This window comes from Nilaparvata lugens, chromosome 3, assembly GCF_014356525.2.
Source record: "Nilaparvata lugens isolate BPH chromosome 3, ASM1435652v1, whole genome shotgun sequence".
Taxonomy (NCBI): Eukaryota; Metazoa; Arthropoda; class Insecta; order Hemiptera; family Delphacidae; genus Nilaparvata; species Nilaparvata lugens.
In genome coordinates, this window is record NC_052506.1 from 59,607,984 (window position 1) to 59,621,867 (window position 13,884).

The following is a 13,884-nucleotide window of genomic DNA, read 5'->3' on the forward strand; positions in this document are numbered from 1 at the left end:
TTTGCTGTCAGAGCATAGCGCTGTCGTCCCCCCGAGCTATGAAATTGTAATCGTGAATGTTTCAAATTCTTCCTTTTGCTCTGCGCGTAAAGCATCTCAACTTCCATTCTTCCTTTTCAACATTTATACTAGTCTATTTTTTGCTCGCCTCTTTGGATTTGCATCCGAAATATAGGACATGCAGTTTGCAGCAATCGGTTTGACATTTTTTTCCAAACTAGAAAGCTGCTCCCACTTGATTATTCAAATTCATTCAGAACAAATCTTGACAACTATTATCGCTGGCTGTTTCAAACTATCACAACCTACTTTGCGTAATTCGAAACTTATTTAAATGTGATAGCACTCTTGGGTGAAATATGATCAGTTCTTCCAGTTCTATTCTGTTTCTAGTTTTTTTTAAACTATAGGTATAGGCCTACACGAATCAGCATGGAAATAAAAAATAATGTATATTGTATATTATAAAATAATTTATTAATCAAACAGCATTTATTCACTGGAGTCATAAAATAATAGGCTATGGTCCAATCATGAGCTAAAGTTCGGTCACCATAAATTCATTCAAATTTAAACGATTGACACAAATTTTATGTATAATAAATAGATAATCCAATGAAGAATTACATGCAATGATATAAATATAGTATAAAGAAATTTCAAAATCTATATAATAAGAGAGAGTGGGGTTGTGTTTGTTCGTTTGTTCGCATCAAAACATGTCAACTTGTGGATTGCATACCGGAAAAACGGGAATGATTTAGATCTCCAAATTATGCACTTACTTTCTAAAAATATCAATCTCGTGCACCTTGAAGCCCAAATTTCAATTTTCCTTAATAAAAAATCACCAAATAAGATGATCGAAATTAAAAAAGGAACATGTTCTATTATTGCTTTCTACCTGATACCACTTAACCTCAATAGTATTGTTTTGATAATTGATAAATATTTTTAATAATAATGATAATATTTTTATTATAAATATAATAATAGTATTGTTTTGATAATTAATAAATTTTTCCATTTTCACAAACTCTGTGTGAATATAAATGGTGAATGTGAAACAGCTGCATCAAAGAAATTATCTCAAAAACATCTGTTTAGAAAAAAACATATTGCCAGTTGCACGTAGGTCTGTTAAATATTGTGAGGGTTATACCATCTCCTGTCGGTGACGGCACTTATCTGAGGGCTAACTCCTGTTTTGGGAAGTACCCTTGTCACACGAAATAGGAAAAAATGTCTAGAGTATACTAGATTATTTTCCTGACAAGTAATCAAAGGATTAATTGTACTATATTTCCTCAGGATCAAGTAACTCGATGATGGGTTACTATTGACCTCTGAAATGAATATGATATTAGCAAATAAATAAGCTATAAGCAAGGTCGAACATAGGGTCACTAAGGAACAACATGTGATGACAAGTTGCATTTATTAAATTTACTAAATCATATAAGAATATTGTTGGTTCAATAAGTAATAAATGAATTTGATAATGAAGGGTTAAGCCCATAAACAATATAATTTGAATTTTAAAAAGTTCTTTCAAGTTTATAAATTTATTAAGGATGAGCATGTAGTGCTTTCACCCAAGGGTTGCCCGACTCAAGTTCGGACAGTGTAACATCAGAATTTTTACAATCGATATACCAGTTTGTCTATAGAAAATTGAGTCAAAGAGATTTTGAAATAATGATATTATAAATCACTCACATTTATATGGGCCCATAATATACGCGCACTCACTCATGAAGATTTGTTCACTGCATGGCTGGCATCTTTCGTCAGGCTGCATGGCATCATATTAGGCTTCATTATTTGGCTCGCGATTTTAATAATAATTAATAACTTCTTTTTAACTGAGACTTGGCTATCAAATTAGCATGTAGTGCTTTCACCCAAGGGTTGCCCGACTCAAGTTCGGACAGTGTAACATCAGAATTTTTACAAACGATATACCAGTTTGTCTATAGAAAATTGAGTCAAAGAGATTTTGAAATAATGATATTATAAATCACTCACATTTATATGGGCCCATAATATACGCGCACTCACTCATGAAGATTTGTTCACTGCATGGCTGGCATCTTTCGTCAGGCTGCATGGCATCATATTAGGCTTCATTATTTGGCTCGCGATTTTAATAATAATTAATAACTTCTTTTTAACTGAGACTTGGCTATCAAATTAGCATGTAGTGCTTTCACCCAAGGGTTGCCCGACTCAAGTTCGGACAGTGTAACATCAGAATTTTTACAAACGATATACCAGTTTGTCTATAGAAAATTGAGTCAAAGAGATTTTGAAATAATGATATTATAAATCACTCACATTTATATGGGCCCATAATATACGCGCACTCACTCATGAAGATTTGTTCACTGCATGGCTGGCATCTTTCGTCAGGCTGCATGGCATCATATTAGGCTTCATTATTTGGCTCGCGATTTTAATAATAATTAATAACTTCTTTTTAACTGAGACTTGGCTATCAAATTAGCATGTAGTGCTTTCACCCAAGGGTTGCCCGACTCAAGTTCGGACAGTGTAACATCAGAATTTTTACAAACGATATACCAGTTTGTCTATAGAAAATTGAGTCAAAGAGATTTTGAAATAATGATATTATAAATCACTCACATTTATATGGGCCCATAATATACGCGCACTCACTCATGAAGATTTGTTCACTGCATGGCTGGCATCTTTCGTCAGGCTGCATGGCATCATATTAGGCTTCATTATTTGGCTCGCGATTTTAATAATAATTAATAACTTCTTTTTAACTGAGACTTGGCTATCAAATTAAATTCTAACGTTACGGGAACTCTACATTAATTGAATTTAGCACTCTTACATAAATTTAACAATAGGAGTTACAAACGACTCTCCATTGGAATGCTCAGTTAATCTCTCTCTTTCTTCCTTCTTCTCCGAAATTGAGAAGCTAGGTTTGGGGAAGAAAAGGTCACATGACCAGTTAATGACCAATCACTGGTCAGAAAAACAAATCTACCAATAGGATGGCTACAAATGAAGAAATGAGCTCAGGTGTGCCATATAGAATAAATAAATAATTTTACAAATAAAAACGAGAAAACAAGCAAAACAAATATAGGGGAACAATGAGCAGATTTTTCAGCAGGTCAGAATGTACAATAAACAACATAATAAAATTGAAAATCGGAGCAAGCAGTCAACAATCAGAAACAGACACGCCGGTTATCAGCTGACTGATAAGGTAGCCGGCTCAGTTTGCATCGAGAAACTAACCCTTATTGTAAACAAACATTCATTATGCTGTTATAGGTTATTCGAAAACCATTTACAACTGTTTGTGAATCTGGATCTTAATAAATGAATATATCATAGATTTTGTTGTTATTTCAACAGCCAATAAAGGTGGGTAGTTGTAATTTTTAGCTTATTATTATAGAAAGTTGCTTATCAAAGCTGTTTGGCGAATCTCACCGTGACAATATGGACATTAACGCCGATTAACAAATCAGCGTTAGTTTTACGGATTCATTTCTGTTCTAGAAAGATCGGTTAGTTTTTAATCCCAATTAAGTTTTCCAGTTAGCTAACCAAGATTTTAACGGTTTCACAATCCGGCAACACTGTAGTTTAACCGACAGATGTTATAATTCTGAACCTTAGACCAGTTATAGAATTATTATTCCATATTTTATATTATTAATCTATATGATTCTATTCTATCAACCGACAGATGTTATAATTCTGAACCTTAGACTAGTTATAGTATTATTATTCTATATTTTATATTATTAATCCATTATGTTTCTATATTTCATTTTATTATTCTATAACTGGTGCAAGTTCTGAACAAATGTCACAATAGTGAGGTTATGTTATTGAAGCGGTAATTATTCATTACGCATGCGCCATGAAAATGTTCTGTCTGTTGCCAGTGTCGTGCTATCTGCAGACGAACCAGATCGAAAACTAACCTCAAAAATCAGAACCCAATTTTCAATGATAATATTAGCTAAATACACTTTTATTTCTCATTAATGGATGAAATTCTTCCATATATTTTGCTTATACTTTGAATTCTGTAGTTTTTTTACCAAAAACTTATTGGAAACAGCTATCAGTAGGTACCCAATTGGCATTAGTTGGAATTAATTTCCCGTGAATGGGCTGTTAAAATTTTTTTACGTCGATTAGTTCAACCAGCGTTATTTTTCGATTTTTACCTTTGTGCAACCAAATTTTCTTCATTTCAGCTAATCGCCGTTAAAATGGTGCTAATTAATCAGAATTTGAAATTTTTTACACCGGCTAGTATAATCGGCGTTATCGCTTGAAATTTCTGTTTTGTGCAACTAAAATGCATCGGTTAGCGCTAATTAAAGTAGCCTATAGCATTTTGACGTGATTAAACGTTAACCGACGTACGTGCAACTGGGGGATAGTTTTGAAACTTCGTTTTCCTGATGCAATGTATAGACCTACACGTGGCATGGATTGTTAATGTTTCAGCTAGAACAGTTTTTTGAGACAGTGCTAAATAAACGTCTTCAGTTTCATCAATGCTGTATCGGCAATATGAAAACGCATGCAGTTAATATGTCTTTGAATAAAGGTGTTGATATTTACATAAAGAATTTATTCTCTTCCACTTGTATTTAATTAAAATTTCAAAATTATTCGAGCCCTGATAGAATGACTGACTCACTGTAAAGTCAGTCGAAAATTTCGATATTGAAATGAGGGGTATTTTGGCAAGCTGAGCAAAAAATAAGGTCCTATGCACCTTTTCGATATATCTTCTAATGAAAAATGAGTTTTGTGGGTTGCTAAAACTCCCTCTGAAAGGGAAACTATTCAGCTTATTCTATCTTTTAATAAAATAACAATGATCATCCATCCATCTATCTTCTTCTATACTATAATAAAGGAAAGAACTGGATTATGCACGTATACACGTGTAAAGAAAGTATAGGAAAATTATGTTTGACGCATCATCACGTCTGAACTAATGGACTGATTAACTTGAAATTTTGCATATAGATTCTTGCTTAACCGAGGATGGTCATAGACCTATTTTCAATTCTTCAAGATTTCATTTCATCAAGTTTTCAGTTTGTCAAGTTTTCAATTATTTGTCATGCTTCCAGTTGTTCTATGGAAGCAGCTGAACATTTCTCTTAAAAGGGAAATTAGAAGATAGGTATGATTGGGGATCCGTTTCGAATAATAAAAACAGGTTTTCCGTCGCCCCCAAATTTTGGAACCGCCTTTTTGAATCCAACTTATTTGTTTTAATTGAAAGGTGGTCATATGATACATGATTCCGATACAGGATTTCCAGAGAAAAGGTATGGTGAAAACCGCACATCGATATCTAAAACCTTTCAAAATGTATTCCTATATTATAATTCATTCCCTCTATTATAGTATAGAACTGGCTATAGAACTCGTATACACGTGTAAAGGATAGGAAAATTGTGTTTGACGCATCATTACATCTGAACTACTGGACTGATCTACTTGAAATGTTGCATATAAATTCTTAATCAACCGAGGATTCTTATAGGCCTATTTTCAATTTTTCTAGATTGAATGACGTCAAGTTTCAAAATAGACCCTTGCGAAGCACGGGTTACCTGCTAATAATTATATAAAAACAATAATACAGGCAGCAAAACAAGTAGATAACAAGAACATAATTAACAGGATTATATTATCATAGAAGCTAAACAAAAATATAGGCATGAAAAGGTAGAAAAATAACAATCAACAACGCAAAAACTAAGAGTAGGAACATTACCCACCCACATGAAGAAAATAATTCCTGAATGCCTTCATGGACATTCCGAAAAAATCAAATGTATCTTCTTTTGAGCATTTTTTGCCTATAGGGTACCACTAATTGAGATTTTAGGAGTTGATTGCAATCATCAAACAAGTTTGTTGTCTGTCACGTACTGATAATTACTGTATAACAATGATTTTTTTTAAGCTAGAGAGTATAGTTTTTACCATTTACATTCTATAATCTCTGATTGAAATCATTCGGTAATATCTTGAAGTCATTCGGTAATATCAGCTAGTAAACAGAATCATTATATCCGACTCATGCTTGGGCCTACTAATCTGCATTTCACAAAAGAAATTCATATAATTTGATTCAATTGTTTATAAATGATAGTATGAGCTTCTTTGAAAACATTTTTTGCAATGAATTTTCACGTTATTGTTGAATTCGGAAATGAATATGTATGTTGCATAGGTAAAAGGAAATTCCGAGAATGGTCTACACAAACCGAATGATATCGAAGGACTGGATACTAAGTTTCGATGTGAGACTGTTGATTCCAATTCGGCAATTCCAATTCATTTTATTGCCAATTTAGAATATTCAAGACACATTACAAACTCTTTATAATATGACATATCATTACAAATATAAATAATAGTATATTTCGCACCTAGGGTCGAAAATGTACGTTTTCCGGCTCGAGATCGCGGTTTTCAAGTTCGAGACGAAGTCGAGAACTTGAAGCGTTCGAGAGCCGGAAAAACATTTTTGCCTGTGTTGCGAACGCTATTTTTCGCCACACCAAAAAAAAAATTCCCAATATATAAGAAATTGAAAAATAAATAAAATTCAAACAGCCTATTTTGATAGTTTGAATCTTGGTTATGACAACTTTCACTGTCAATTAATTTCAATATTAATAATTAATAATTTACAATAGTGACAATATTTTTATACTATTAATATTTCGAATAATTGTTTGAATTTTTATAGCTCACGCTTTGCGCCTGGTACAATATCTCATGGATAGATGGATGAATAGAATTTTCATTACTATTTTGAAATAATGTGATTAAAAAATTAATATAATTGCATATTTCACAGTTTTGTCTCAAAATATATCTAAAAAATTGATTGAAATTTAAATTACAGTAACTAATATAAAAAATAGCTAATAAAAGTCGAAATTCATTGACAAAAAAAATGTCATTGACCGAGGTTCGAACCTAGATCATATGTTTGTAATTCACTGAGCTTTGAGTTCTGATGTAATACGCCTTTACGCTCTCGGCCATTGGGTATTGTTGATTGTAGGGGCCTGTAAGTCAGGTAACGTATGAAGGCTACTATAATATAGTGTATAGCGGCAAACTTGAAGCCGGTTTGCGGGCATTTTCACAACAAAATATTGCTCTGAAAATAGTTAAATCATAGAGAAAACATTCGAAGATTCAATCTTGAGTGGGCCTAATGTTTTCTCTATATGATTTGATATTGAAGAAAAATTATCTAAAAGTTTTAATAATGGATTACGGAAAAATTACTAGGAATTTTTCAGTCAAGGCTGAGTTTCACCAGTAGGCTTACCTTAAACTTCAGATCTCTGCTGTATTTTCCTATTATTATTGTTGATTGTATTGCATTAAGAAGTGGAATTCGATAATAAAAAAGAAACAATTATTACTCTACCTCACTTTTAAATATTGATACAATTATTGTACTTTGATTTCAAATTCGATTCTTCACTTTTAAATACTTGCGATACATACCTTTCTGACAATGAACAATGCAGCCAACATTATATTGTTGAGGTTATGGAGATATCATCGTATTCTATTGTTTGATATCAAAAACACAATAATAAATATTAAATTATGAAACAGTAATTTATAAAATATATTATAGACATGATACCGCGATTCACGATACATAATATAGATTATTACAGTCGTTATGAGATTATCTCTATGATTTTTGTGAGATCGGACACGATCAGCTGTTATTCAAGGTCATTTTACAGCCCTAGGGCCGTAAAGTTTTACCGGCCTGGTCGGAAAACAATCACTTTCGGCCTCCATATGATGCACGTAAACCAGCTCATTACATCCAAGTGTGGCGAAAACGTAATTATTCATGCATATACAGTACTTAAATAAAATGAAATATAAAATCTAGGCATCACCAGCAAAAAGAAACTCTTTGCCCGCTGGTGAGAGTTGCAAAACAGTAAAATAAAAACATAAGATTTCGAAATGATGCAGAAAATTTAGGTTCAAATTCAAACTAATAATTACAGTAGAATCTTTGGAACAGTAAAAAAAAAAAAACAACAAACATTGTGCAGAGAAAACACTATGAATTAAAAATAAAGGAAATGAAATTGTATTAAATCGCTATATTTAATGTAAAGAATATTCTCTCTTAATCCACTCTTTCACGCTCTTTCTACTAATTCTGAAATCCAAATCAAAAGGTATTTCATTGATCAGTTCACTTCTTGTGTAAATAAGCTGCCTTCTGATCAATGAATGTCTTGTAGAATAAACTTGATATTTCTCTGAAATGATAATTTTTCTTGATCAGCTTTGGGAAGATATTTTTATTTTTCACCAAATAATTTATTGAGACTGACATATAGTTGTCTCACGGTAGAAACATCATAATCCAGGAAAACTAGATTAGTTGGGTATAACCATGGTTTATTACTTTCCTTGCCCTATTACCATAGGTAAGGAAAGTATTGCTTTCCGAAAAAAATTAAGGTACCCCAATTTCTAAATTTCTATACGTTTCAAGGTCCCCTGAGTCCAAAAAAGTGGTTTTTGGGTATTGGTCTGTATGTATGTGTGTGTGTGTGTGTGTGTGTGTGTGTGTGTGTGTGTGTGTGTGTGTGTGTGTGTGTGTGTGTGTGTGTGTGTGTATGAGTGTATGAGTGTATGTGCGTCTGTGCACACGATATCTCATCTCCCAATTAACAGAACGACTTGAAATTTGGAACTTAAGGTCCTTACACTATAAGGATCCGACACGAACATTCTCGATCAAATGCAATTCAAGATGGCGGCTAAAATGACGAAAATGTCGTCAAAAACAGGGTTTTTCGCGATTTTCTCGAAAACAGCTCCAACGATTTTGATTAAATTTATACCTAAAATAGTCATTGATAAGCTCTATCAACTTCCACAAGTCCCATATCAGTAAAAATTTCAGGAGCTCCGCTTCAACTATGCAAAGTTTGATTTTAGATTCCCAATTATCAGGCTTCAGATACAATTTAAACAGAAAATTTTAGGTGAAAAGGTTGAACATGAAAATCTCTACATTTAATGTTCAGTAACATTTTCACCTAAAATTGAAAATAAACTCGAAATTTGATAAAATGTGATTATTTCAATTGCAAAGTGTTGGCAACAGTTGATTCTATGAAATCATTCACTATGAAGAGATAGCAGACTTCGTTTGTCTCCAGCGTTATTGTCCTGACACCAGCTGGCTTAGATATTTGAATTAGTAGACTTTAGATGCGCGGGAACACTAGCGTCAGGTAATCAATTATTTTAGTAACGGCAAGGAAAGTTGTGTGAGTGCCCCACACCAGATTTTTTAAGATAGTTTTTATTATATTTTTTTGAATGATGAAAAGATTTTCCATGTGTACATCATAATTATGCAGCACCCCATATCACTAATCCATATTGGAAAACTGATTGGGCTATGGCATAATAAACTGTTTTCAAGTTAGTCATATTCAACATTTTGTTTAGATTATAGAATTTATTATATATATATATATATATATATATATATATATATATATATATATATATATATATATATATATATATATATATTTATTTATTTATTTATATATATTTCAGTTTTTTACACAGATCACATATGTGGGATTGTCATTTCAAGTTTTCATCTATTATTTCTCCAAGATATTTAGTATTATTTACTTTTTCTATTTCTGGGCAGTTACATATTGCATGATTTGAACAAAGTGAATGCAGTTTCAGCTTGAAACGATTTTTTGGTTTTCCAGTTGAATTTGGTGAAAATTAATAATTAAAAATTGATAATATTGCAGTTGGCAAACACTCTAGTGTACATTTAGTTGAGGCTGGAGTAATTTAAAGTGTCGTGATGTGTGTCCGGATTGTCGTGTGCCCCAGGGTGCGCGAATGCAGTGGCAGTTATCAACTGGCCGCCCGGCTGTTTGAAGATTTTACTTCGTCGCTTCCGGAGGATTTGGAGAGGAAGTCGTTGTTGGTTTGCATTGGGTTGTGTAGGGTGGCGGAAGGGAGGGGAGCCGCGGCAGATAGCATTCGCCGATAGTCTTTCGTTCATTCCCTAATTACGTTTCCTGTTTGAGATTTGATGCCTGATGGGGTGGGTGGGTGAGAGAGAAAATCTAATGTAAAACAGACGTTGCGCACTACCGACCAACTATTTGTACGCTATTTCCATACTGTGAAACTTTCACAGTACTCTTTTGTATTAACGATGATTGTGTTATTTGATTCGGCCACTGCTCGGCCCAGCGCATTACCTATTCAAACCAACCTTTTTTACCTATCGAATACGTAACAGGAAAATGCTAATTATACGCAGTTGTCAAACAAAAGTTACCTTTTTCCCAGCATAATGCTTTATTCACGGTTCGACTGGCGGGCTTGCTCTACTGATACACTTCTTTCCTTCCCCCTCTTCGAATAGCCGCGCTGTATAAATGACCGTAATGTTAACAAGATCAAAGCGGAAATTGTAATTTTTTCAGCCACTGCTATTGTTTTTTTTTTATATTGTTTGAGAGCGTTATCACAATCTTTTTCGGGTGATAATTATTTGTTGCCTTGATTTTCACCTGCTGCTGAATCATTTTTGTTTTATGATTAGCAGCACTCAGATAAGAGGATTTTGTTTTTTATCGTGTGGGGAAAAATAATAATTGTAGGTTGTTTATATTTTTTTGGAAATGTCATTGGTAGAGAACTCGCTGTATCAACAACTTAAAAATATGATGTGATGGTTCAGTACATTACTACATTATTGACACAATTAAAGAAATGAAGAATGAAAAAGTAATTGTAAATCGATCATGGTTTGTATTGAGGTTGATGACAAAATCTAACTATTTTCATCTACAATGTTTATATTCGATTAGATTTAGTAGGCTCTACAGCATATCTGCTACTGCCTGAAGTAAGTATAAAAAAGACATTTCAATAATTTATTATCTCTATACACTTTAATCATATATATCTTGTGCACTTTTTTGTTGAGAAGTAAGTTAATTGAATTTCATTTTTCAGGTAAGATGCTGAACAATAACGTAGGAGTATAACCGGTTCCATAGTAAGTACTGTAACTAGTTGATAAAAAGCTTATTTTACTGTCATTCATTCTCCTGTTAAGATGTATGGAATATTTTGTACTGATTTTGTCCATGAAATATATAAATTTTGTCCATGAGGACAACATAAGTTCCCCATCCAGTAAGAGAATACTTATTGCAAATGTAACTGTGTATAATCGTTTAATTAGGGGATAAAAAACTATTCATAACTCATTGAAACGTTTGGAGAACAATCATCATTACAAACCATCCTAGGACCTGAGTTTAGAGTCAACTTTTATTCACAACAAGAATATTTGACTAAATTATCCCAACAGTATTCTTAAGTGTGCGGAGGAACAATGTGAAATTCTCTATGGGTAAATGGGCTCAAAAAAATGTCTCATCATATTATAGAATCAGACTATTTCTGCTTTTTGCTTCAGATTATTGTTAGATACAAAAATGGGAAATATTCTTTTATTTTTTGTATGCTCATGCAATTATCATTGAGAATAGAGAATGTTATTGATACTGTCACGGCATATTTTCCAATAAAAATAGAAACAGCATTAATCAAAAGAATTTTGAAAGAAGGCGCCAATCTCTGAGTTCATTATCTCCTATTGCCGATAACAGAGAGCGCTCTTTCAATACAACTGATAGATTGATCGGCCCAAACAAAAATATTCTAAAGATGATAATATTTTCCAAATTATTGAAAAATTAAAGTAATTCGAAATAAAATAAAATATGAAAATTCTATTCACCACCTATCCTATTCCCTTCCTTGATTTGGCAATTGAGTGTGACGTCACATCTCGGAAGTGTGGTGAAGAAAAAGCTCATCAGTTTGTCGGGTATGTGTCGGGTCGTGCCGTATGATGGTGTGCTGAGAACTGAACGTGCTTCATATGTGAATGAGAGATAACGCATATACGTCGTTTTCGTATCGTGTCAGCCGGTTTTATGAGGACTATATATAGCGTTGAGTTGACCATTAATATATATATATATATATATATATATATATATATATATATATTGCCAAGTTTTCCCGCATATTCCATAGCCACCACATGTCTTACCTCAGGCCTTTCAATGCTATTAATTGATTGAATTATTCGGAGCAATTATGAAATATAATGAACCTTTTAAAATATAAAAATATGGAACCAATTTCAATTTATTTAATAAAAATAGGTTGAAGTAGTAATGGATATTTCTAAATTGGGATTTTAAGATTATAAACCCCAATAATACGTAAATCGAAGATACTCTTTTCTTAAACTCTCCATCACTCTCCTGCTAACACATCAGTCTGGCGCATCTTCACATTAGTCTTTTAGGTGTTACAAGAGTTACAGTACATGCTCTCTCTTGTAGACGTTATAGCATACAAAAAATCAATTATTATTGCTTCTTAACTCAAAAGGGGTATATCATTCAAGATCAGTTCTATTTCCAATGGAATAAAATTCCATATTTTTTTACAGACCTATTGTATTGTATTTTAGATATTTTGTACTTTTTATTTTTGTAATTGCTTTTTGTATTTTTTTAAGGAAATAAATTTATTCATTATTATTATTATTAATTATATAAAATACTGAACTCCTTAGAGAATTATTAGTGGCTTGGTTTAATCTGAAATTATTATAGTCTCCATTCTAGTGCATTGAAGAAAATACAAGAGTATAGTTAGTTACACGTTGACCTATTGGGCTTAATAGAGTCAGACATTAGAATACTGTATGATGCAATAAAATAATGCATTATTCTGAGTCATTGTAAAATTTCAACTTAACTAATTCAATTGACTTCTTGGCTTAAAATACTGCAAAGCCTTTTTCATAATGATAGGCTTTTTATGAACAAAATGGCATGTAATAAACAAAACGTTATTACAACATGTATCAATTACAATATTAGAGTATATAGAAAGCAGCTGGTATTCTGTGTATTGTGGATACTTCATAATATAGGTACCATAACAATTAAAACTCCACCTTTAGTCCATAAAAGGTAACAACGATCGATTTGATTCTCAATTAGATATCATTTTTATGATGGTGTAAGCTTCGAAATGAGTCAAGCGATCTCATTTATGACGACATGTGTCTAACGTTGTGTTGTGTTCTGGTTAGAACGAGACGTATTCATAAATTTTATGTACAATATTCATTAGCGTGTTCATAGCGTGCACATAGTTGTGAGCTTACATCATCACATTGCTAAGCTGAAGTTGTCTCTGAAACTTGTTAAAAAGTGGGCCACGGGGTCCATACTCCATACTCAACCTTCCATACAGTGTTATGACTCGGTACCCCTTTCCATTTCTGTTTTGCGGCTTCACGTGTCAGAGATCACGATAGGTTGCAGGATTGATCGGTGTTGGTCTACGTGGTGGGGGGGAAGGGTAGGGGAAATTTAATGCACGGCCGCGAAGTTCAAACTTATCACATTTACATATGCGCTGAGTCAAATGGGATAGGGGGAGGGAGGGCCGATAGGGCAGAAAGTGCCGTCAGAACATGAGTACTCTGATTAATAAAACATAAGGGCGGCATAATCATATTACAGTAAACACGAATGTCATTCAAATATAAAATAATTGCGCACTGCGAAACATCGTTTGGAGGCGAATTATGGAAATTGATACCCACCTCGTCATTGAATCAACCCTCACTCAACTCTTATCGCATTTGATCGGCCAAACAACACCGACGAACTGTTGGGTTTTAAAATTCAA

General features: G+C 33.0%; 1 protein-coding gene across 47 annotated transcripts in view; it reads left to right on the forward strand.

Annotated features, from left to right (window-relative positions):
* LOC111044278 (muscleblind-like protein 1) overlaps positions 1-13,884 on the forward strand; it is a 586,938-nt gene that overhangs the window by 389,804 nt on the left and 183,250 nt on the right. For 2 of the 47 annotated variants that reach the window (XM_039424181.1, XM_039424208.1), the window contains exon 5: positions 11,110-11,152. The exons of the other annotated variants lie outside the window; for them this stretch is intronic. The gene's annotated coding sequence lies outside the window, so the exon portion shown is untranslated. The remainder of the gene's footprint in view (positions 1-11,109; positions 11,153-13,884) is intronic. 47 annotated transcript variants of the gene reach the window in all.